Source organism: Stegodyphus dumicola, chromosome 4 (genome assembly GCF_044657685.1).
Source record: "Stegodyphus dumicola isolate Sdum_Otavi_A_Nest chromosome 4, ASM4465768v1".
Lineage (NCBI taxonomy): Eukaryota > Metazoa > Arthropoda > Arachnida > Araneae > Eresidae > Stegodyphus > Stegodyphus dumicola.
In genome coordinates, this window is record NC_140771.1 from 79,554,946 (window position 1) to 79,577,805 (window position 22,860).

A 22,860-nucleotide genomic window follows, 5' to 3' on the forward strand; every position below is an offset into this window, starting at 1 on the left:
CTATGTAGTTTTCACACTGCAAATTATCACTTTCATATTCATCGTCAGAAAGGAAGTTGTGAATTTCGTTATTTATTAGTTTCATAGGCTAATCTTTGGAATATGGTAACAGGTAGTTTTGCAACATTTTGGTAGGCGATAAAGGCGACCTAGGACTTTGGGAATAATGTGAGAAGTACTCAGTTCCGATTATGCATTATTTTGTGTGAGGGACATGAGAGATCATGAGCTATGTCATGTGACATTAATGGACGAATTACAGTTCTTTAATCGGAAAAGGGGGGAAGTTTAGAAAAATATCTGCAGTACTAAAGTATTTTGTATTAAGCTTCATTGTGTGTTGTGTGAAAGAGTGTTGATTAATTTTTGGATCGCATGGCGCTATGTAAAGTGAATTCGAAATGGGTATTAGTGGGATTGAAAGCGGTAGTAATAAGTGTTTTTTAAGGTTGTGCGAGATAGAAATAAAGATTGCTTATTAAGTTTTACTAAGCAGTATATTCTACCTGGTACAATAATAATATTTGATTGCTGGAAGTCATATGACTGTTTGAAGGATGAAGGTTTTCAACATCTTGCTGTTAACCATAAGTATCATTTTAAAGATCCTGAAACAGGCGCATCTACGAATAGGATTGAGATTCTGAAAAAGATTAGGTAAGTTAGTACTTTTGGCTCTAGTGTAGAATTGGGTGCCCCTTCGATTAGCGACAATTTTTTAAAAATTTTGGCAATGAAACCTCACTTCTGTTTACCATGATAGTTTTAACTTTGTTCTAGCTTCCTGATTTTATTTAATTGAAAATAAATTGATGTGTACATGGACAAATTTAAGGCAGTGCGCAATGCCTAGTTTGTGCAATTCTAGGATGTTTTTTTAAGTGAAAACAGATCGATGTGTACATGGACACAGAGTTTGTGCAATTCTTTGACTTCTTATTTTGGTTTTGTGTATGGACCATCTTGATATTGTGCCTTCCAAAAGCCGATCTTGGCGTCAAAAAAGAATCGCCAAGAAACAAGGGGCACCCAATTGTAAACTTTTACCGTATTTTTAATTATTTGAGGATATTATTTTTATGCATTGTTCTAAATGTAAGGAGTAAATAAATTAATATGGTATTATTGGAAAATTGTTATTAGCAATGATTTAGTTTAAAGTAATTAGGATTGTAAGCTAATTTTTATTAATTTAATGCATGTGCTTATTTAAAATTCAAGTAGTGTTTTTTAATTTAATTATGTTTTAATTAAATGGTAGTTATTTTGTGAATTATATGTTTGTAGCAATTTGGTATACATTTCAGTGAAAGTAAACATGCATGGAAATAATTTAAATATTTGACACTATGTATTTGCAACCATTTTTATTAAATGATAATGCGTTATAAATTCGTTGGTGACGTTTATAATAGATAATTTAGAGGTAAAAGTTTTTGGATATTTTATTTATTTGAAAGTGATAGATAATACGTATAATTTTAACGATTCAGATAATCGCTTAGTAAAAATAATCAGTGTGCCTGTAATGCTTTGAGACCTAAAACTCTTATTAATTTTTGAAGGGGATGGAAATTTCTTTATAATGAACCTCCTTCTTAGGAAGCTTCCTAAACAGATGTACACTGTAAGGAAATCAAAACGCATATCTTAAGGACACTAACAATAGACTCTCAAATTAAGATAAAATAGCATGCCGAATGAGTATTAATTTAGAAGTCAAACAAAAAGCAGTGTTATATTTGCTAATTTTCACAGGACTAGTTACAATGGTTTTAGGAAACCATCATCCTCAGTTGTCAAATTCCAACTGAGAAAGATAAGATATAGTGATTAGATAAGAATAAGAATGATAAAAATGGAATCTTATATATCTTATCTCGCTCATTTGGGCTTTCACAACTGAGGATGATGGTTCAGTAAAACCATTGCAACTAGTCCTGTAAAACGTTGCTGTTTTTTTTTTTTTTTTTTTTTTTTTTTTTTTTTTTTTTTTTTGGTTAGACGTTTAAATTAAGGCTCTCAAATTTTACATAAAGTTAAAATAATACTGAGGTTGAAAAGAACATTATTTTTCAAGATATTTTGAAAGGCTCATAAAACGAGAAAGCAAATTTAAGCAATAATATATTTCGACTGAAGTTCTGTATTTTTTCTTCGTCGAAATCGTCTTGTTGCCATCTAAAGATATATAAACAAGCATTCCTTCATGAATATTACTCCAAATCGTACAGGTGGAGAGGAACAAAATTTGAACGGTCAGAATTGTTACCCTGGATATCAACAGATCTTCAAGCTGAACCAAGCAACTCTCTTAAAAGCACTTGTTTCTGGAGGCTTACTGAATGAGACGATCAGACAAAAGAATGTCATTGGGACTCATTTGAGGTGGATGAAGATTCGGTATTCTGAGAGAGGGACAATCACACTTTCTGCATCGCTTTATTTAACAATAATGAAGGAAAATGAAATTTATTGAGATTATAATGGGAAAAAATTAACATAATCAAACAAAATTAGCAAAGGTTCTTCAAGAATTCAGAGAGGGTATGGAGATTTTTGTTGTTTTAGAGCCATTAATTAACACACCTTCCGCATACGCAACAACTTTCTTTGGAAATTTTTAATCCATAAATCCCGTTCCAAGGCATCTTTTGTAAACTTGAATACCGATACGTATTCATGATTAGTTACATCGCAGTTGGATTTGCAGGCTGAAATGCAGCATCGTGCAGCCATGATGTGAAGACTTCATTTATTTTGGCTCTACATAGAAGTCGACTGCTACATTTATTAACAAATGCTAAACAAATAAGTAAACTTAACTAGCAATCTGAACTTAAAAACAAAAATAGCCTTAACTACTTCACTTACATTACTTTACTCAAATTTAACAAAAAGCAGTTTAATAATGAAAAAAATACAGCACACAAACCAATGTAGGAATTCTTCACTGGAATTATTCACAACGCAGCGCAAAGGTGAAAGTTCAGGCGTCTTACGGGACGTTAGATTACGTGATTCTGCAGCTTAGCAGGAAATTCCCGAAGGTCAAGTTCAGATACGGGTACCGAAAAGTTACGGTTTCTCCGGAAGATTTCTGTAGTTGTTGGGAAACGGATGCACAGTCACAACTAAACTGACAAGGAAACACGAGATATAGTAATAAAGACAAGCATAACCATCCCTGTATAAATATATGGATAATAACTTATGTACCTTAACTTTATTACAGAAAAAAGGGGACAAATACATATTAAGTAATAAATTCAGCGCAAAGAATCCAACCATGACAATTTCTATATTTCGAATGTTCGAGAACAACTAGCTGGAAATTCTAGGTTACCTACCCGATCCAGATTTTGGGGTGATCAACATAAACACACTTTTGGAGTTGGTTTCTTACGGCGATAACTGTGCAGGCTTTAGTAAGTATGGCGGTGTCATTTGCAAAGAGTGCAAGATGAACAGAAGGGTCTGTAACTTTTTGTGTAGTTTGTTGAATTTAATTACTTCTGTACTTAAAAAAGAAGACTCAACTAATGAGTATATCTCAAGAATTCAAAACTTTTATTATTACAATATTTAAACAGTTCACATGACATTAAGCTAGCACAGTACCACGTGCATCACAACAACGGAATCGCATAGCATGAGCGCCATTAAAGTTAGAGTTATTTTAAATATACATCACATCCCTTCCTCCAGTTTATAAACAATAATAAAAATACCAAATAATATCAACACAAGTATATTTACAATATGACATACAATAACAAAAAAGTTACATAAAAATGATATATGCAATACGTTACATTATTTTATTCCATGACAAAGTGTCTATATCTTGAAGGTTATCTAATCAACCGTCCACTTCTTGTTATTGTACTATTGGATAGATTATTCTGTTGATTTCCTATATTAACAGGCACAGAAACATTCTCAGGGCTTCCATTTGAATTTCCCTCTTTATCTAATACTATATCATCATAATCATTATTAACTTTGTAAGGTGATTTTGAAAATTTTATATGGCGTCTGTTTCTTCGCAATATTTTCCCATTTGAATTTCTTACAATATACGATCTAGGAGTTTTATGTCTTGAAATTATTTCACCTTTATCCCATTGCCCAGTTCTAAAGTTGAACAAGGTTATACTATCTCCAGGTTTTAACTCAGGCAGTTTCTGTGCGGTTCTATCATAATAATATTTTTGCCTAACTTGAAGTGAACGAAATTTAGAATAAGGTTTGTTTATCTTAGTATTTAACAATTTATTACTGATAGGTAATTTTGTCCTTAATATTCTATTAAGTAACAGTTGTGCAGGAGACAAATTTATTCCACTAATTGGGGTATTTCGATATTCCATTAACCCTACACTTATATCTTGCACTTTTCTCATGATATTTTTCACTATTCCTACAGCTTTTTCAGCCAGCCCATTACTTTGTGGATATCTGGGGCTACTAAATTTAAGTTCGAAATCCCAATCTTCAGCAAACTTCTTAAATAAGTAGCTATTACAGGGATTATTGTCGCAAACGACTTCATTTGCAATACCATACCTGGCAAAGATGCATTTTAACTTTATCATAATTTCATTTGCTGTCTTATCTTTTATGCTAGAAACCTCAATCCATTTAGAGTAATAATCGATAACTACTAAGTAATTTTGATTACCAAATTGCAAGATATCAAGGGCAATTTTTTCGAATGGTTTAGTTGGAATTTCATGTTTCAGAGGTTCTTTTTGATTTCTATTTCTGAATTTTTCACATATTTCACATTTGGAAACAAGCTGCTCAATGTCATTTGTCATACCTGGCCAGTAAAAAATTTCACGGGCTCTACTTTTACATTTCTCAATTCCAAAGTGCGCTTCAGGAATTAATTGCAACATATCTTTTCTCAAACCATAAGGTACAACTAATTTTTCATTAATAAATAACAAGTCGTCATTAATATAAAGATCATTTTTAACTTTAAAATATGTTTTTACACTACTATCTACTTTTTTGTAACATTTAGGCCAACCCTCTTTAATATATTTCATAACTATTTGCAAATCTGGATCTGATTCAGTTTCTTTTCTAAATTGCACCACTCTTCTTTCACTCATAGGCAAATATTTCGAAATAATGTGAACAACATTTAGCATTTCAGGATCATCACTGATAGTTTCATTCACAGGATATGCACGTGACAAAGTGTCAGCAAAAAGCATTTGATTACCTGGAACATAATTTATCTCAAAATCATACTTTAGTAACTTTAAGATCATCCTTTGCATTCTAGACGAAATTTTATGCAATGGTTTCTTAACAATTGCCATTAACGGTTTATGATCACTTTGTACTGTGACTTTCCGTCCATAAACAAAACTGTGGTAATTTCAAAAGAAAATACTATGGCCAACAGCTCTTTTTCGATCTGTGCATAGTTTTTTTCACTGTTAGTCAGGCTGCGAGACACAAATGATACAGGCTTACCCTTTTGAATTAAACACGATCCTAGGCCATCCTTCGAACTATCACACTGTATAATTATATCTTCATTACCACTGAAAACTTTTAAAATTGGAGCTTTGGTTAGCAGTTGTTTGATGTTGTTAAATGACTCTTCCTGAGTTTCTCCCCAATTAAATTCTACCTTTTCTTGAATGATTTCGCTTAAAGGAGCAGTAACTTTAGATACATTAGGTATAAATTTTGACAGAAAATTTAACATTCCTAACAACCTCCTTACTTCAGTTTTTGATTTTGGTGTTGGCATATCAATAATTGCTTTAATATGACTAGGATCGGCTTTTACACCTGACTCAGAAATAATTTGGCCTACATATTTGACTTCCGGTACCCTATATTGTAATTTATCAGGATTAAATTTTATATTTAGAGACCTAGCTCTTTCAAGAACCTTAGAGATAATTATATCATGAGTAACCTCATCAGATCCTGCAATTATGATATCATCAAAATAAACTTCCACACCCTCAATATCACCAAATAATTTTTGGTTTCTTTTCTGAAATATTTCTGGGGCGGAGGATATTCCAAATGGCATTTTATTAAATTTATATCTTCCATAAGGAGTATTAAATGTACATAGTTCAGAACTAGCTTCATCTAGTGGTACATGCCAAAATCCATCTTTTAAATCTACAACTGAAAATACTTTTTTACCTTCTAACCTACTAATTATGTCATCTGGAGAAGGAATTTGATAGTGTTCCCTTTTAATTACTTTATTTAGATCTCTAGGATCCAAGAATAATCTCAGACTCCCATTAGGTTTTTCAACTATAACCAAATTTTGAACCCAATCAGTTGGTTTATTTACTTTCGATACTATCCCTTCTCTTCCAAGTTTATCTAAAGTATCTTTTAATTTAGGCTGTAAAGCCTGAAGAACACGTCTTGGGGGGTGTATTACTGGTATTGCATCATCTTTAAGGGTTATATGATATGGTTCGTCAGGAAATTGCCCTGTGCCTGTAAATACATCTTTATACTGAGCAATTCAATTATTTTTATAAATGATATTGCACTTTAAAGAATCAATCCTTTCAATTAGCTTTAATGCAGAACAAGCTGTTAACCCTAATATAGGCTTAGATCTTACATCAAGAACATAAAATTGTAAAGGTACATTCTTAAGCCTTTCAGTTGAACAATTAATTATAAGAGTACCTTCTGGTTTTAACTTAAAATTACCAAATGCAGTTAAGAACAAATCAGTTTCATTAAGTTTAGGCTTAACATTATTTAAAACATACAAAAGCAAAATATTTACTTCTGCACCAGTATCTAACTTAAAATCAACCTTGAAATACTTATTATTTACATACATTGTATTACTTTTCACCCATGTTTCACTTACCTTGTGAATATCCTTATTTACTTCATCAATAGAATTTGTTAGATCTTTGATTGATTTTGCACTTATTTTAAATTCACTATGCCCGTTTACTGGTGGATTCATCATTACAGAGTCAACAAATACACTATGTTCATTATATATACTAAGTTCATTATTTGGCATTCCAACTTCATAAATGTTCCTGGGATACCTCGCGGCAAAATGGTTCTTTACTTTGCATTTCGCACACGACTTTCCGGAAGCTGGACAGTCGCGATATTTGTGCCTTCTTCCGCACTTCTTGCAGTCATATTCTAGTGCTGATTGCTTCTGCTGCGACGATAATTTCGGTGGCACTGACTGTTTTGATTGATGCTGCTGTTTTCTATATTTCTTCACGCTGTTCACAGTCGCTGAATCATCTTTCATGTTCCGGAGTTGCTTGTTGCTTGTTTCAGCGGCACGGACTATTTCTATAGCTTTTTCTAATCCTAGGTTAGATTCTCGAAGCAAAAGTTCGGTCAGACTCCTTTCCCGAATGCCTAATACAATACGGTAGCGAATCAATCCATTTTCTTGTTCAGCAAACTTACAAGTTGACGCTAAAGTCTTTAACTGAGTGACATAACATTCAATTGTTTGTCCTTCTTGCTGGCTACACGAAAAGAATTTGTAACGTTCATGTACGACATTCTGCCGTGGTGAACAATAATATTCAAGAGACTTCAAGACCTCTTCGTATTTCTCTTTATTCTCAAGTGGCTCAAATCGAAACGTGTTAAAAATTTCGAGTCCTTCACTACCGAGTAAATTCAAAAGGATTGCAATTTTAGTCTTATCTGGCTTGGCATCTTTTTCTTTTGCAAGTAAATAGTTTTCTAGCTCTTGCTTCCATTTTTTCCATTTTTCTTTAACATTTCCGACGGAGAATGTCGACGGAGGTGGTCTGAAATCCATTTTGCTCCTGACACCATGTAACTTCTTGTGTAGTTTGTTGAATTTAATTACTTCTGTACTTTAAAAGAAGACTCAACTAATGAGTATATCTCAAGAATTCAAAACTTTTATTATTATAATTTTTAAACAGTTCACATGGCATTCAGCTAGCACAGTAACACGTGCATCACAACAACGGAATCGCATAGCATGAGCGCCATTAAAGTTAAAGTTATTTTAAATATACATCACAGGGCCTTTAGGGATGTCTTGTGTATAAATATTAAAAAGGTATGACCCCTGTGGGACAGCAGCATTTATTACTCTGGTGGTAGAGTAAGCAGTACTGATTTTGATTCTGAATGTTCTGTTGCTGAGAAAAGAGGCTATTAAGCGAATAAAATGATCTGGAAAATTAAGAGTGATTAGTTTGTAAATAAGGCCTAGATGCCATACCCTGTCAAAAGCTTTCGTGATATAGAGAAATATAGCACCGGTCGGAAGCTTGCAGTTGTAGCCTTCAGTGATAATGTTGATAACTCTGAGAAGTTGGTGGCAAGTGCTATGATGATTACGAAAATCGAATTGTTCTTCTGGGAGAAAATTCTTGGAAGGGTGAATTTTTTGGATATGGAAAAGTAGGATTTTCTCAGTAACTTTAGACAGGTGGCTAAGTAAACTGATAGGGCGATAGTTCTGTGGGAGAGTTGGATTTTGTTGCGGTTTAGCAAAAACAATTATCATAGCTTGCTTCCATGAGTTAGGAAAATGAGCGAATTTGATAATGTTGTTGATTATCTTAGTTAGGCTGGTAAGAGCGTTGATCGGAAGATGCTTCAGTGCTTTGGTCGAGATGCCATCATGACCTGGGGCTTTCTTCGTTTGTAAGGCGCTGATGGTGTTGGCAACGATTGTTGGGCTAGTCAGGAAAGTGAAGTTGTACGGAGCAGGGGTATTAAGGAAGTTATTGACCACCTGGTTGACCCGTTCAATATGGTTATTGTCGTACGGAGTGGGATTAAGAGTGAATGTATCTACCATATAGTCCGCAAAAGATTTAGCTTTATCTTCTTCTGTATATGAAGTTCCACTAGGTCCATGGATAGGTGGAATAGGTTTATAAGGTTTCTTGAATTTGCGGGAAATGTCAAATAGGGAATTGTCCTCTATAGCTAGGTTATTTAGAAATTGGTACATTTTTGGTTTTTGAAGTTCTTGATTCTTCTGTTGATTTCTTTTTGCATAGAGTTTAGTTCGTGTTTGAGTTGTCGATCCCTGGTGGTTTGCCATCTTTTACGGATCCGGTTTTTCTCCTTAATCCTATTTCTTATATCGGCAGGCAGGGGAAGAAAAGGCTTGTTCACATAAAAAGTATTGGTAGCTTCCTTTAAAGCAGAATTGATGCTGTTGGTAAATTTTGAGACTTCGTGTTCTAAATCTTCTGTATTGTTGATGCATGGGTTACCTTGTATGGAGTTATTCAGAATTTCAGAGTATTTCATCCAATCTGTAACTCCTATACTTCTGTCAAGTGAGGGAAGGTATTTATTAATGGGGATTTCAAATACAATGGGGTTGTGGTCGGAAGACAGGGCTGAAATTACAGAGATATTGCATCTGTTAGTAATGTTATTAGAGATGAAGAAGTCACTTGTGGTGGCGCTATTGTACCCGTAATGGGTGGGCTCGTCTTGTGCATGAATGTTATAATTATTTGATTGAATGAGTTTAAATATGTCATTTCCTTTTTTGTTATCAGGGCCTCGGTTCCAGCAGGGGTGTTTGGCGTTGAAGTCCCCCCCGACAATGGTAGAAATGTTAGAATTAAGGAGGTGAATCAATTCTTATGCGCTGGGATTATTATTTGGTGGGATGTATATATTCGAAATTTTGAATTTTTTTATGTTCTATTACAATTTCTATTGTGGTACTTTCGAAAGTGGTGCTAGGATTAGGAATTTGAGCGTGTTTTATGCTTCTTTTAACAAATGTGATGATGCCACCGCCTCTTCCTGTCTCACGATCCGTACGGTAGGTGTTATAATTAGCATAAAGTACTTTGTTGGTTTAAGGTGAGTCTCTTGTATGAGTATTACGTCAGGTTCAATTTCAATAATGAGGTTGGATAATTCATCTTTTTTATGGTAAAGACCGTTAGCGTTCTAAGAGAGGATTTTTATGTCGCATCTGTTCTCCTATTCCAGAGCGAAGCTCTCTGCAATAACACTTCGACAAAGAACATTAAGAAAGGATATGAAAAACATGTATGGTAAGGAAACTGTAAAATCAGTAAATCGATATGGTAACAAAAATTAATTTATTTTTTAAGTCTTATATGTCTATAAATAATAAATCGCAACACTTGCATTGTACACTTCTGCCATCACGAGACTCAGATATCTGCCAGATTCACACCATCATGCTTTTAGTAAAATTGAGTTTAAGGATTTGGCAACATCTTCGTTGTATGTTGTCACAGGTGAAAATTTTGTTTATATTCTACTATTGAATGATCCTTTGGATTTATTCTACGTTTGGCGTTAAGTGAGTAATCGCAGCAAAGCCATATATATATATATATATATATATATTTTTTTTTTTTTTGGAGAATCGAGTTTTTTTCGTGTTGAATAATAGTTTAAAGTGCGTACACTTATATTGCTTTCTTTCCAGTGTAGTATTTTTTTTTTTTTTTTTTTGGTTGCAATGCAAATATAGTTGACCCTTACTTTCTTATATTAATAAAATTTTTTTTTCTCAAATACAGATATTTTTTTGTGATCGGAGATTTGTTTGTGACATCTGAATATTGAAACCACTAATCTCTAATTTATTGCCTAAAAATTTTGGTTATATCTTTAAAATTTAGTGTAATATTTGTATGAGCATTTATTTAATTGGTATCGGTTATTTTTAAGTCTTTAAGAAAATATGCTTTGCACTAATATTTACTTTAATAAATGGATGCGAAAATATAATTGTAGATACAGGTATTGGTACAGCTAGAAGTGGGTGGTACACCCGAAGTTCCACCATTGGTCACACAGATATAGTACTGCTGCACTAACAATGCAGTTCCACCCCAATTTTGAGAGAAACACCCAGGGAGCAATCTGAGGGTCTCTCACCTATCTTCACCTTTTACCAGCGGATCAAGAGGTCTCTCAGCTGGTTATGTATTTAGAGTGCCCCTTGCTGCACAGACACTATATGTTTATAAATATCCATGCCTTCTCAGGGGTTCAAACTTGTGCCCAAACTTGACTGTCAACGTCACTAACCATTATACTGTCTGAGTTTCTAATCATAAATACAGGGGAATTATGAACCTTAAGTAAACAGTAATTTGAAGAGATGTATTTATATTTTTAACCCGGCGTTACTCACGCTAATCGTACGTACGCAAGTGCTCGTACCGGCCCTGCGAATCCCGTTTATGGATTTATATTTTATGCAGGTCATTAAACGCCCCATTAAGCATTTACTAACAACATAATTTAAGGCAATATTTAGAGATCTAATTTTATTCAATGTATGTATAGAATTTTTTAAAAAAAACCAAGTTTTATGTGCAATTTGTACATGTTAAAACAGACATTTCTTTCACATTTTGTACAACTTATCTTAGATTTTCAGTCTTTGGAACTTGGGCAAATATAGCACCTTTTTCTCTCAATTACTTTCTGGTTTTTAGCAGTAGGTTCTTTGTTCTTGGAAGATAGTGTTTCTTGCTAATGTCGAGAGAGGCATGGTACAGTGCACCTCTCCGCTGTGTAATCTTTCAGCAAATCTGTTACAAGATCTCTCAAAAACTGTCTCCACTTCCTGTGCGTTAAGGATGGAGCATTGTTTTGAGCATTGGAGTAATACGCGAGCATTGATTGCAGCAGTATTTAGCAGTGTAAAAAAAAGAACCATCGGCCATCTTTTGCTGATTCTTGCAGTTGAATACGCTGCTGACGTTTGGTCCACCACATCAACAGCTCCTTTCGTCAAATTATAAAATGATATTATTTCAGGTTTTGGATAATTTTTGGATTATGGTAAATTGGCGAAAATTTGGCTACCAACCCTGCTAAAGCAACCTGCTAGTTTTTGTTTGGACGCCATTTTGTTTTTACAAAGTAAAGGCATTTTTTTTTTTATAACTGGTAGTTTGGCGACATTTTGGAGGCGATAAAGGTTACTACCTGGGACTTTGGTAATAATGTGAGCAGTACTCAGTTCCGATTACGCATTATTTTGTGTGAGGGAAATGAGAGATCATGGGATATGTCATGTGATATTAATGGACGAATTACGGTTCTTTAATTGGAAAAGGGGGGAAATCGGGAAAAAAACTGGAAATTTTGTATTTGGCTTTATTCTGTGTTGTGTGAAACAGTGTTCGTGAATTTTTGGATCCCATGGCCGTAACTAAAGTGAATTCGAAATGGGTATTTATGTATGTATTAATTTAATGTATGTGCTCATTTATATTTTAAGTAGTGTTTTTGAATTTAATTATATTTGAATTAAATGATAGTTATTTTGTGAATTTTATGTTTGTAGGAATTTGGTATACGTTTTAGTTGAAGTAAACGTGCATGGAAATAATTTAAATATCTGACACTAAGTATTTGTAATGGTTGTGGTATGAATTCGTTGGTGACGTGTATAATGTATAATAGATGATTTAGAGGTAAAAGTTTTTGGATATTTTATTTATTTTATTGTTGATATTTGGAAAGGGTAAATACTTTTTCGCGATCAGGTAATTTCATATATGTTCTTTTTACCGGGTTTAAAGATTGAGAAAATTGTCATGTATTTTCGTGAAATTTTTCTAATTTATGAGAAAAAAGCAGTGTACATGGATATAGTGAAGAGTGTGCGCAATGCCATTTTTGTGAAATTCTGGGATGTTTTTTTAAGTAAAAATAAGTTGGCGTGTACATGGTTTAGTGATATTTTAATTAAATGATAGTTATTTTGTGAATTTTATGTTTGTAGGAATTTGGTATACGTTTAAGTTGAAGTAAACGTGCATGGAAATAATTTAAATATTTGATACTAAGTATTTGTAATGCTTGCGGTATGAATTCGTTGGTGACGTGTATAATGTAATAGATGATTTTGAGGTAAAATTTTTTGGATATTTTATTTATTTTATATGTGGAAATGTTCATATTTGGAAAGGGTAAATACTTTTTCGCGATCAGGTAATTTCATATATGTTCTTTTTACCGGGTTTAAAGATTGAGAAAATTGTCATGTATTTTCGTGAAATTTTTCTAATTTATGAGAAAAAAGCAGTGTACATGGATATAGTGAAGAGTGTGCACAATGCCATTTTTGTGCAATTCTGGGATGTTTTTTTAAGTAAAAATAAGTCGGCGTGTACATGGTTTATGTGTATGTGTTATTTTGAAAAACGCGTAAGGAGTATGGTATTGTGCACTTTTTCCCAATTTTGCAGTGAATATTTGTCATGATTAAACAGTTTTGTTAGATAAAATTTCTAGCATAAGTGTAATTCGGCTAGTAGATTGTTGGAAGAAGTGTTCAGTAGATAAAAAGAAAAGAAACATGTCTTTACTTCGTGAAGACAAAATGATGGCGGAAAAAAAAATAGAGGGTTGCTGTAGGAGAGTTGGTCGCCAAATTTTCGCCAAAAAAACGCCAAGTTACCATAATGTAAAGATCAACCAAGTGCTTAATCATGACGAAGATTAGGTGCGAGATTGGGACAAAATGCAGAATTGCCCACTGCTTGTCGCGTTTTTAAGAATTGTACATAGACGGTATCATCCATGTACACGTTGACCTATTTTCACTTAAAAAAAATCCCAGAATTGCACAAAAATGCCATTGCACACACTCTTGACTTTATCCATGTACACTGCTAAAGTCCTAGCTAGTAACCTTTATCGCCTTACCAAAATGTCGCCAAACTACCTGTTACCATATTCCAAAGATTAGCCCAGGTTTTTTTGCCTCACCTGTTGTTTGGTCAATAGCATCATCGTTATGCATTGTAGATAAGAGCTTAACAATTTTTTTTTTTTTTTTTTTTTTTTTTTTTAAGAACATACGACACTAAAGTCATGTCTTTCTGGAATGCAAACAAGAATGAATACTTCTTACGATTTTTACTGTTCACAAACTCTTTCGGTATTTCCCTCTTGTTCTTTCTTATGGTGCCCACTAGAGTAATGTTTTTCTGAAGGAGGTATTTTGCAAGTTCATAACTAGTATACCAGTTGTTGACTGTTACACTTATCCCAGAATTTAACTTTTCTGTTAACCTTTTGACGACTTCAACTGATGAATTATTTACATGATACGGCCCTTGGGGCTGAGTACCTGCATAAACTTCTAAATTACATGTAAAGAAAGTTCTTGCATCAACAAGAGCGAAAATCTTTATTCAGGTAGAGTAGACTTTAAGGTACCCCTTGTATTATGGCGAAGTTGTTGTTTGATTTATCGCCAAGTTGTTGTTTCATTTATGGTAGCCTGAGTAGTTGAATGTTATGGAAACCCTATTGTGACGTAATCGGGTGCATGGAATTGTGGGATGTTTTGTAAGCATTTTTGTGGTGTGCGTTGGTTTGATTCTTTAGACGGTAGAATGACCGAATGTAGTAAGATTAATTTGAAGTTTCTGTACAATTTGGAGTGAAAAAGGAAAAGAGCTTTAATGTACTGGTGTGTAAATAAAAGTTTACTTAGTAGCCATTATAAGTGTCCTGTATGTAGGAAGGATATGCGTCTAGTCGAACGTAAAAACCGTTTAGATGGATTTGAATGGGCTTGTAGGAAGAAAGGTTCAGATGGTCACTATGTGAAGCGTTCGATCAGAAAGAGTACCTGGTTTGAAAAAAGACATCTGAATATGATTGATATTTTGATTTTTATGTAGCTCTGGGTGTACGAAGCGAACTCGAAAATCATGGCAAGTGAATATTTGCTTTTGCTTTTTGAATTTTTTGAAGCTTAATACAAAATAATATAGTACTACAGATTTCCAAATTCCCCCCTCTTCCGATTAAAGAACTGTAATTCGTCCATTAATGTCACATGACATATCTCATGATCTATCATTTCCCTCACACAAAATAACGCATAATCGGTTCTGAGTACTTCTCACATTATTACCAAAGTCCTAGGTAGTAACCTTTATCACCTCCAAAATGACGCCAAACTACCAGTTACCATATTTCAAAGATCAGCTGGAAAAACATGTTATACATTTAAGCACTACCAAAAGCAAATATTCACTTGCCATGATTTTCGAGTTTGCTTCGTACACCCAGAGCCACGTAAAAATCAAAATATCAATCATACTCAAATGACTTTTTTCAAACGAGGTACTCTTTCTCATCGAACACTTCATGCAGTGACCATCTGAACCTTTCTTCCTACAAGCCCATTAAAATGCATCTAAATGGTTTTAACACACACCACAAAAATGCTTACAAAACGTCCCATGATTCAAAATTTCCCAGAATCATGCACCCGATTACATCACAATAGGGTTTCCATAACATTTAACTATTCAGGCTACCATAAATGAAATAACAACTTGGCGATAAATCAAACAACAACTTCGCCATGATACAAGGGGTACCTTAAAGTCTACTCTACCCGAGTTTCTTGCTACAGAACAGCAGATCTCCCAGAAAACTGTAACCAGCCATTTTGAAGAAAGAGGACTACATACCTGTAGATCCCATTGTTCAGATAGCACTGTATTGGCCATTCACAGTGGGGCTGTGAACTTCATAGTTAGACTGAACAAGACTGGGCTTGTGTATTATTCTCAGATGAGAGTAGCTTCATTCTGTGATTGTCTTGTAGACGCCAGTTGGTAAGATTGGTGGATTGTGTATTGATGACCATTCTTCTTCAGAATCAGAATCATCTGAATCTGAGCTTGCTCTAAATTCTTGGCTGGGAAAAAAGTCCTAGGACATTCTGTAATTTCATCATCAGTAAATTCGCTTTCGCAGAAATAACTTGACAAATATCTTCACACAGTACATCGTCATCACATTCTATTCTTTTGTAGTCCATTTTTAGGAATTTGCTATAGGAAGTTAAGTTATTGTTAAAAAATCATTTTGTCACCAAAAAAAAAAAAAAAAAAAAAAAAGTCGCTGTAAAAAATAATCCACCAATAATTCATAGAAATCGAATTTTGTGGTCTCACACGCTTTAGTAACAGAGCTTAGGCATCTTCCATGCTTTAATGACAGTCGGCTCAAAATGAGTTTAGTCATTTCTCATGCTTTAATAAAAATATGCACAAAATTAGTTGTTTCCTGCACTTTAATAACAATATGTACAAAATGAGTTTAGTCGTTTCTCACTTGAGATCTGTTAAATGGACTTGAATAGAGCAGAATCACTTCAGAAAAAGAGAAATCTCAGATAAGCGGCACTTGGCGCAATTTTTTTCGCCATCTTGAATGGTAAAAGATTGCCATATCGTCAGGAGGATTTTTTTTACACCAAGAGGGAAATGGCATCATCAAAAAGTGCTTTCCAAAAATTTTCTTTTAAGCCCAATATCGGGAGAAAAGCTCTTCTGGGCGAAAATCGTGTTAGGCAAAGTGTAGCATTTGCATTGAGACGGTAAACCATACACATGGAACAAATTGTAAATGATTAGTTATTGTTGTGATTAAGTAAATCTACATGCCTTTTCTTTCATCTTAAGATTATGATATATATATATAACTCCAGCATTATTAACTTTTATACTTCTCTTTTTTAATTCTTGCCATTAATTGGAACAATTATCCGTAATAATGGTTATATATGTTTGAAAACATGTTCTTTATATAAATGCAGTAATGATGTTGAAAATGCAATATATATCACATAGTTAAAGATGAAAGTTTTAAAAAAGGGGGTTTAATCCTAGTATCCGGTGCACACGGGATTTGGCTGCTTTTGGCGACTTTATGATGAGCAGTAAAAACGGGACATAAACGATGAGTAGTAAACGGGTCATTCAAAGAATATATATAGTTATATATAGTATATATTATGTATTTGGCTCTAGTGTAAAATTGGGTGCCCCTTCGATTAGCGACAATTTTTTGTAAAATTTTGGCGATGAAATCGTATTTCTGGTTACCATGATAGTGTAACTTTGCTTTAGCATCCTGATTTTTTTAAAATAAAAATAGATTGATGTGTACATGGACAAATTTAAACAGTGCGCAATGCCTAGTTTGTGCAATTCTGGGATGTTTTTTTAAGTGAAAACAGATTGATGTGTACATGGACACACAGTTTATGCAATTCTTTGACTTTTTATTTTGGTTTTGTGTAGTGGCCATCTTGAAATTGTGTCTTCCTGATGCCGATCTTGCCGTCAAAAAAGAATCTCCAATAAACAAGGGGCACCCAATTGTAAACTTTTACCATGTATTTACACACATAGTGTATAGTATGTAGACGTTCTTTGGATCATTTTTGGTGTTGGCGATAATTTTCAAAATCGCGCCAAGGCTGCACCATATACTAGGATTTTACCAAAAAGGGAAATATGCATGTATTTCCACAACACTATTACATCCTCGAAATGTATTCCAATCATCGTCTAGTCCAGTTCATGTTGGACATTCTGAATTCTTTTATACACATGATTTTACTTAATAAGGTTAAGAGATGTTTTTTTCTTTTTCTTGTTTTGAAGTGCGAAAATAGTTTTCATGTATGTAAACAAAGAAATGTAATCCTGAATTGCATAACTGAAATAAAATTTGTAATAAGCACTTCTATGGCTTTTCACAATGTTGTGCAATTGTTTAAATTTCAGAAAGAAACTGATAAAATAGAATAGGATGAGCCTAATTGAATTTCTCTGTATTTATTCCATGAAAAGTTAAATCATATTAGTTAGCTAAATCATAAAATATTATTTTGGTGTAATTTGAACTTTGTCTTTAACAGTGGTTTCAAAATGGCGACCCCCGAAGGGATTTTATGCAGGGGGGCAGAATATATTTCAGTTATGCATTTGTTGCAAATACAGTAATGCAAAGATTTCTATGTTTTACTTATATGAAGTTTGAGTTTATATTACATTCATTACTATTAAGATGTCAGAAAAATCTATAAATATAAATCTTATTCAAAGATTTGAAGATGCAAATTTAATTAACCTTTATTCCCCCTCTCTCTCTCTCTCTCTTTTTTTTTTTTTTTTTGTGTGTGTGTGTATGTGTGTGTGTGTGTGTGTGTTTGTGTGTGAAAAAATAAAGAAACTCATTTTGGCTAAAGGTTTAGATTTTTTACTGATATACTGAACTTTTAATCCACAAAATCCTCTATATAAAAAAACCAGTGAAATATGCTTGACGTAGAAAAATAGCAGAATAATGTCTGTTTAATATTTTATACTAACTTATTAACATTTCAAAGTCTAATTATCATTTTATTGCATTTTTAATAATTATATTTGAATATAAACTTGATTATGATGGGTTAAAAAACTGCTTTTACTATACAGGGTGGCTTTCAGCGGCCTAGGGATAAAACTGTTGCACACTGATATCTTGTTTTGGAGTCAAGCCCCGGCTAACGGGTTTCTTTCTTCTTAGCTAATAACCCAGGAGTGCTTTTTATATTCTAAATAATCCCAATCCTATTTATACATGTACCTAATTAGGAAAAATGCATTTGGTTAGATGTTAAACTAATGACTTCCATAAATTAAAAATATATATATTTGTATTAGAATTGCAATTAATTTATTTAGAAATTAATTCTTGTTTGTTATGGCTAGACTCCCATATTATTTAAATATTAAGTGGGCAATTAAAATATTTTTCATTCTAATTATAAATTATCTGGAAATACGAGCGATAAGTTAGAAAAACAGTATATTTTATTCTATGAAAATAAAATAATTTTATTATGATTAGAAGTGTAATTAATTTATTTGAAGTCTATAATTAAAAACTTTAAATTAATTTATTTAGAAATTAATTATATGTTAAATACACATAGGATAATGCGAGCCATAAGTATGGAAAAGAAGCATATTTTGTAACTTTCTTGTATAAAAATAAAATTATTCTAATCACAGGTGTAATTAAGTTTTTTAGAAAATAATTAAATAGCGAATTCAAAACATCAATTGACAAAGTCATCTGATTATCAGCACAAAGATTTATCTGCAGTCATAATACCCAAAGCAAAGTATCTACATATAGAAAGGAAATATCCCTTTCCTTTTTGCTGTATTAGTTAACATCTGAGCTAGCAACCTAAACACTTCCCACTAGTTGGTGCCTATCACCCAAGTTGCTGAACATAATTTCAGGAACCCTGCCAAGTACCAGTTAGTTATCCGAGAATCCCCCAGAAAAATGCCAATAATAATAAATGCATAATAAAAATTGGGTACTTGTCTTTTGTAGTGTCTTGGCAAGAAAGGGGATTTGGCATGTTTCTCCGTTAGTTGGAAACAAACAGTTTTTGATCTGTGCATGTAATAGAAACAAGCAATCACAGATCTGTGCGTGGAAGAGAAATAAACTGTCAGTGATCTAACTGGTGTTTTGTAATTGCATTTTGCCAAAGTATTGTTTTTTTGTTGTGAAATATTCATTGTACTTAACTATTTTCAATCTTCCATCAGTGAACAATGAATGTACAGGTGATGTTGTAGGCATTATTAGCAGTAACTGCTGAACTGTGGCCACCAGAAAAATTTTTCAAAAATGAATTTTTCAGTAGTTTTATAGTTTTTTTTTTTTTAATAAACTGCTAAGAAAATTGTATTAAATGAAATAATAGATATCATTATCCAGTGTGCATGTATATGCTATTATTTTAAATAACTTGCTGATAAAATTGTATTTAATGCTCTCTGATAAATACAAATTCATATTAAATTCCTTCCACATATTGTGTTGAATATGCATTTAATAACTTTGAATGACTTGCTGGTTTATTGTTTACCATATGTTTTGTTTTTGTAAATGCTTATAATATTTAGCAACAAATCTCACTTTCTTAAGCCTGAATTATGCCAATGCTGTTTTCTCTTACCCAGGCCATACCTGAAGAAAAGAACCAAAAATTATTTTCCATATTTAGCTATATTTAGTTAAACAACTTTTAAATCTGTATATGAGATTTTAAATCTGATATGTTAAATTTACTACTGTGCTGCATGTATTTATATATCCAAAATTATGTACTTCATCAATTAAAAATATATTAATTAAATCATTACAACTTCATATATATATATATATCAAGTTTTTAACTCGTATTATTTATTCATTTAGATTCTCATTTTTTATTAGAAAGCAAAATTGTACAGGTATCAGTTATATTGAAAATCTTAAAGATGATATTCGGTGACTTTTCTTTTTGGTTAGTGACAGCATATTATTTCTTTGGGTTCACATCGAAAGACTATATGAGAAGGTACTGCTAATGGAAAATTTGCTTACTTAAATTTCATGCTAGTTGTTTTTAATATGCATCAAGAAATAGTACTAAAATTAAAATGTGTAACTAAGAAATAAAAATACAGTCAAAAGTCATTAATCCAGACTCATCGGGACTTCGGCGATTCCGGATTATCGATTTTTCCGGATTATAGATCATCAGTTTAAATTTCGTAAGATGGCATGCAGAAATTCTAAAATTAAAAATATGAAACCGTAATTTATGAAATAAAGAACAATTATGATATAAAGGGTATCAAAATTTACAAAAAAAAAAAAAACCTTAATATTTATTTGTTTACTTTATTAAACATTTCTTTCAATGTAAGTTGTTTAAGTTGCTTCGTTTTTTATGTGACATTCTCTTTAATTCTATAAACAGACATAATTTCTTGTTCAGTTACAAAGTTCCGCTGTTCAAGTCCTATAATTGCTGTGTCGAGAATACCGACTAACTTGTCAATCGAAATTTTTTCATTTTCAATAACCTCTGTCACTTTCTTCTCTATCGGAAGCGAATTATAATGACGAGGAATTTGATTTAAATCATATCAAAGACGGAGTACATCGAGATGAAATACTACATTTAGTAAGGAATTATAAGCCAAATAAAATAAAAACATCTGCCCTGAAGATAAGGATAGTGCTGACAGATCAACTTCCAATTCATTGCGCGCTGCGGCATTAAAGATAAACAAAGTTTAGATAAACAAACGTTAAAGTTTAGATAAACAAAGGATATGCCTTTATCCATTTTTTGCAGCGATTCCACTTTTTGTTTAATAGACTTCGAAACATACTTTTGCTTTGTAGATCCTTTACATATTAGTAAATATATATCAGAAATTCTATTTGACATAATCGAAAGTTCAAGCTTACTTTTATAAAATAGCTCTAACAGTCTGCAAAAAATAATAAGCCGAATCCAATTCGAAGATTAAAGAGCAACGCAATCTGCAACATTAACTGAATTAAATAATTTTAGCTTAGCTTATACCGTCCATTATACATTAAACGTGCATTCCTAAACAATTTTGCACACGCATATTTGCAGCCGTAAACATCTTAGGTGACGCATGCGCAGAAAGTTTGTAGCTTTGAGGTCCGGATTATAGATCATTCCGGATTATGGGTGTCTGAATTAACGACTTTTGACTGTATTTAAAGGTTACTGAAAACATCATTTCTCACACCCTTCGTCTTATTTGAGTTCCCATGAGTTTTGGCCTATGCAATATGGCACAAATGTTCCAACATTTCATGAACAATGTTCTGAATGGATTAGAATTTGTATTTTGCTATTTGGATGTCATTCTAATAACCTCCTCTGATAAAGAAACTCATTAGCAACATGTACGTGTAGTCTTTGAGGGACTAAATGAATATGGCCGGTGTATTAATGTGGCAAAGGGTAAATTCGGTGAAACTAAACATGCATTCCTGGGTGAGATGTCAGCTGAAGGACATAAACCTCTTTCAAAGAAAGTTGATGCAATCAATAATGTGTGAGAACCAAAGTCATACACTAATTTAAGACAATTTTTAGGTATGGTGAATTTTTATTGCAGAATCATACCAATTTATGTGAAACTGCAACAACCTTTAAAAACATTGCTCATTGGTGAGAACTACAGAAAGATCACCTGGACAGAAGAAATAAGACACCTTCCTAGCTTTATACTCTTAGTCATGTCATCAATTTAACTCACCTATCTGAAAAGGCCAAAATATCATTGACAACTGATGCCTCTGACACTGCCAACTGGAGCTGTTTTACATCAGATTGTGAACAATGAAAAACAACCCCTGAGTTTCTTTTCTCAAACTTTGACACTAACACAACAAAAATATACTGCCTATGACAGAGAACAATTAGCCATGTTTACAGCAGTGAAACATTTCAAATATGTCTCAGAGGCCTGATCTTTTACAATATGCACTGATCACAAACTAACAATATTTGCTTTCCAACAGGATTTGGAAAATGCCTTGCCATGACAAGCTAGACAACTTTCATACATGAGCCAGTTATCAACTGATATCCAATTCATCGAAGGGTGTGAAACTATGCTGCTGACTCACTCTTCGTATAGACACCATTTCTATGCCATCCGCTATAGACTTTGTAATGGCTTCGTGGTTCAATAAGGCACCATTTAACAAGGTGAAACAAACATTTATTAAAAATGTGGTTCAAAGCATAATAGTAAACTCAGAGCAGTACGTCGCTCCTACAGCATAGTGAAATCTACCACCTTCCTCTTCTGAGGTTAACGTGTAAGTCTCATAAAATACATTAACCCTTCTTGGAGAAGAGGCTACATGTGCCAAACACGCTCTGTTGATTGCCAAACAGTTGCCAGATACTACAGACTTGCAAACTATAGCAGATTCCTAAAAAGATGAAATTTGGAGATACTGAGAAGCAGCCCAGACTTAAAAATCATGCAAACCCTTACGCTGGACAGCAACAAGAAAATCTACTGCAGTACTTCTACGAATTATAATTGTCCATACAAACTTACAGAATTTTGGAAGAAAATATTTTCATAAATTCATAACTTATCTCATCCTGTTATAAGATCCACAATAAAATTGTTA

The 22,860-nt window shown here is 33.0% G+C and overlaps 1 protein-coding gene across 2 annotated transcripts in view; it reads left to right on the forward strand.

Moving 5' to 3' along the window:
- Positions 1-10,226: 10,226 nt before the first annotated feature.
- Positions 10,227-22,860, forward strand: part of Pldn (biogenesis of lysosomal organelles complex 1 subunit pallidin) — a 69,234-nt gene continuing 56,600 nt past the window's right edge. For both annotated transcript variants that reach the window (XM_035361153.2, XM_035361154.2), the window contains exon 1: positions 10,227-10,342. The gene's annotated coding sequence lies outside the window, so the exon portion shown is untranslated. The remainder of the gene's footprint in view (positions 10,343-22,860) is intronic.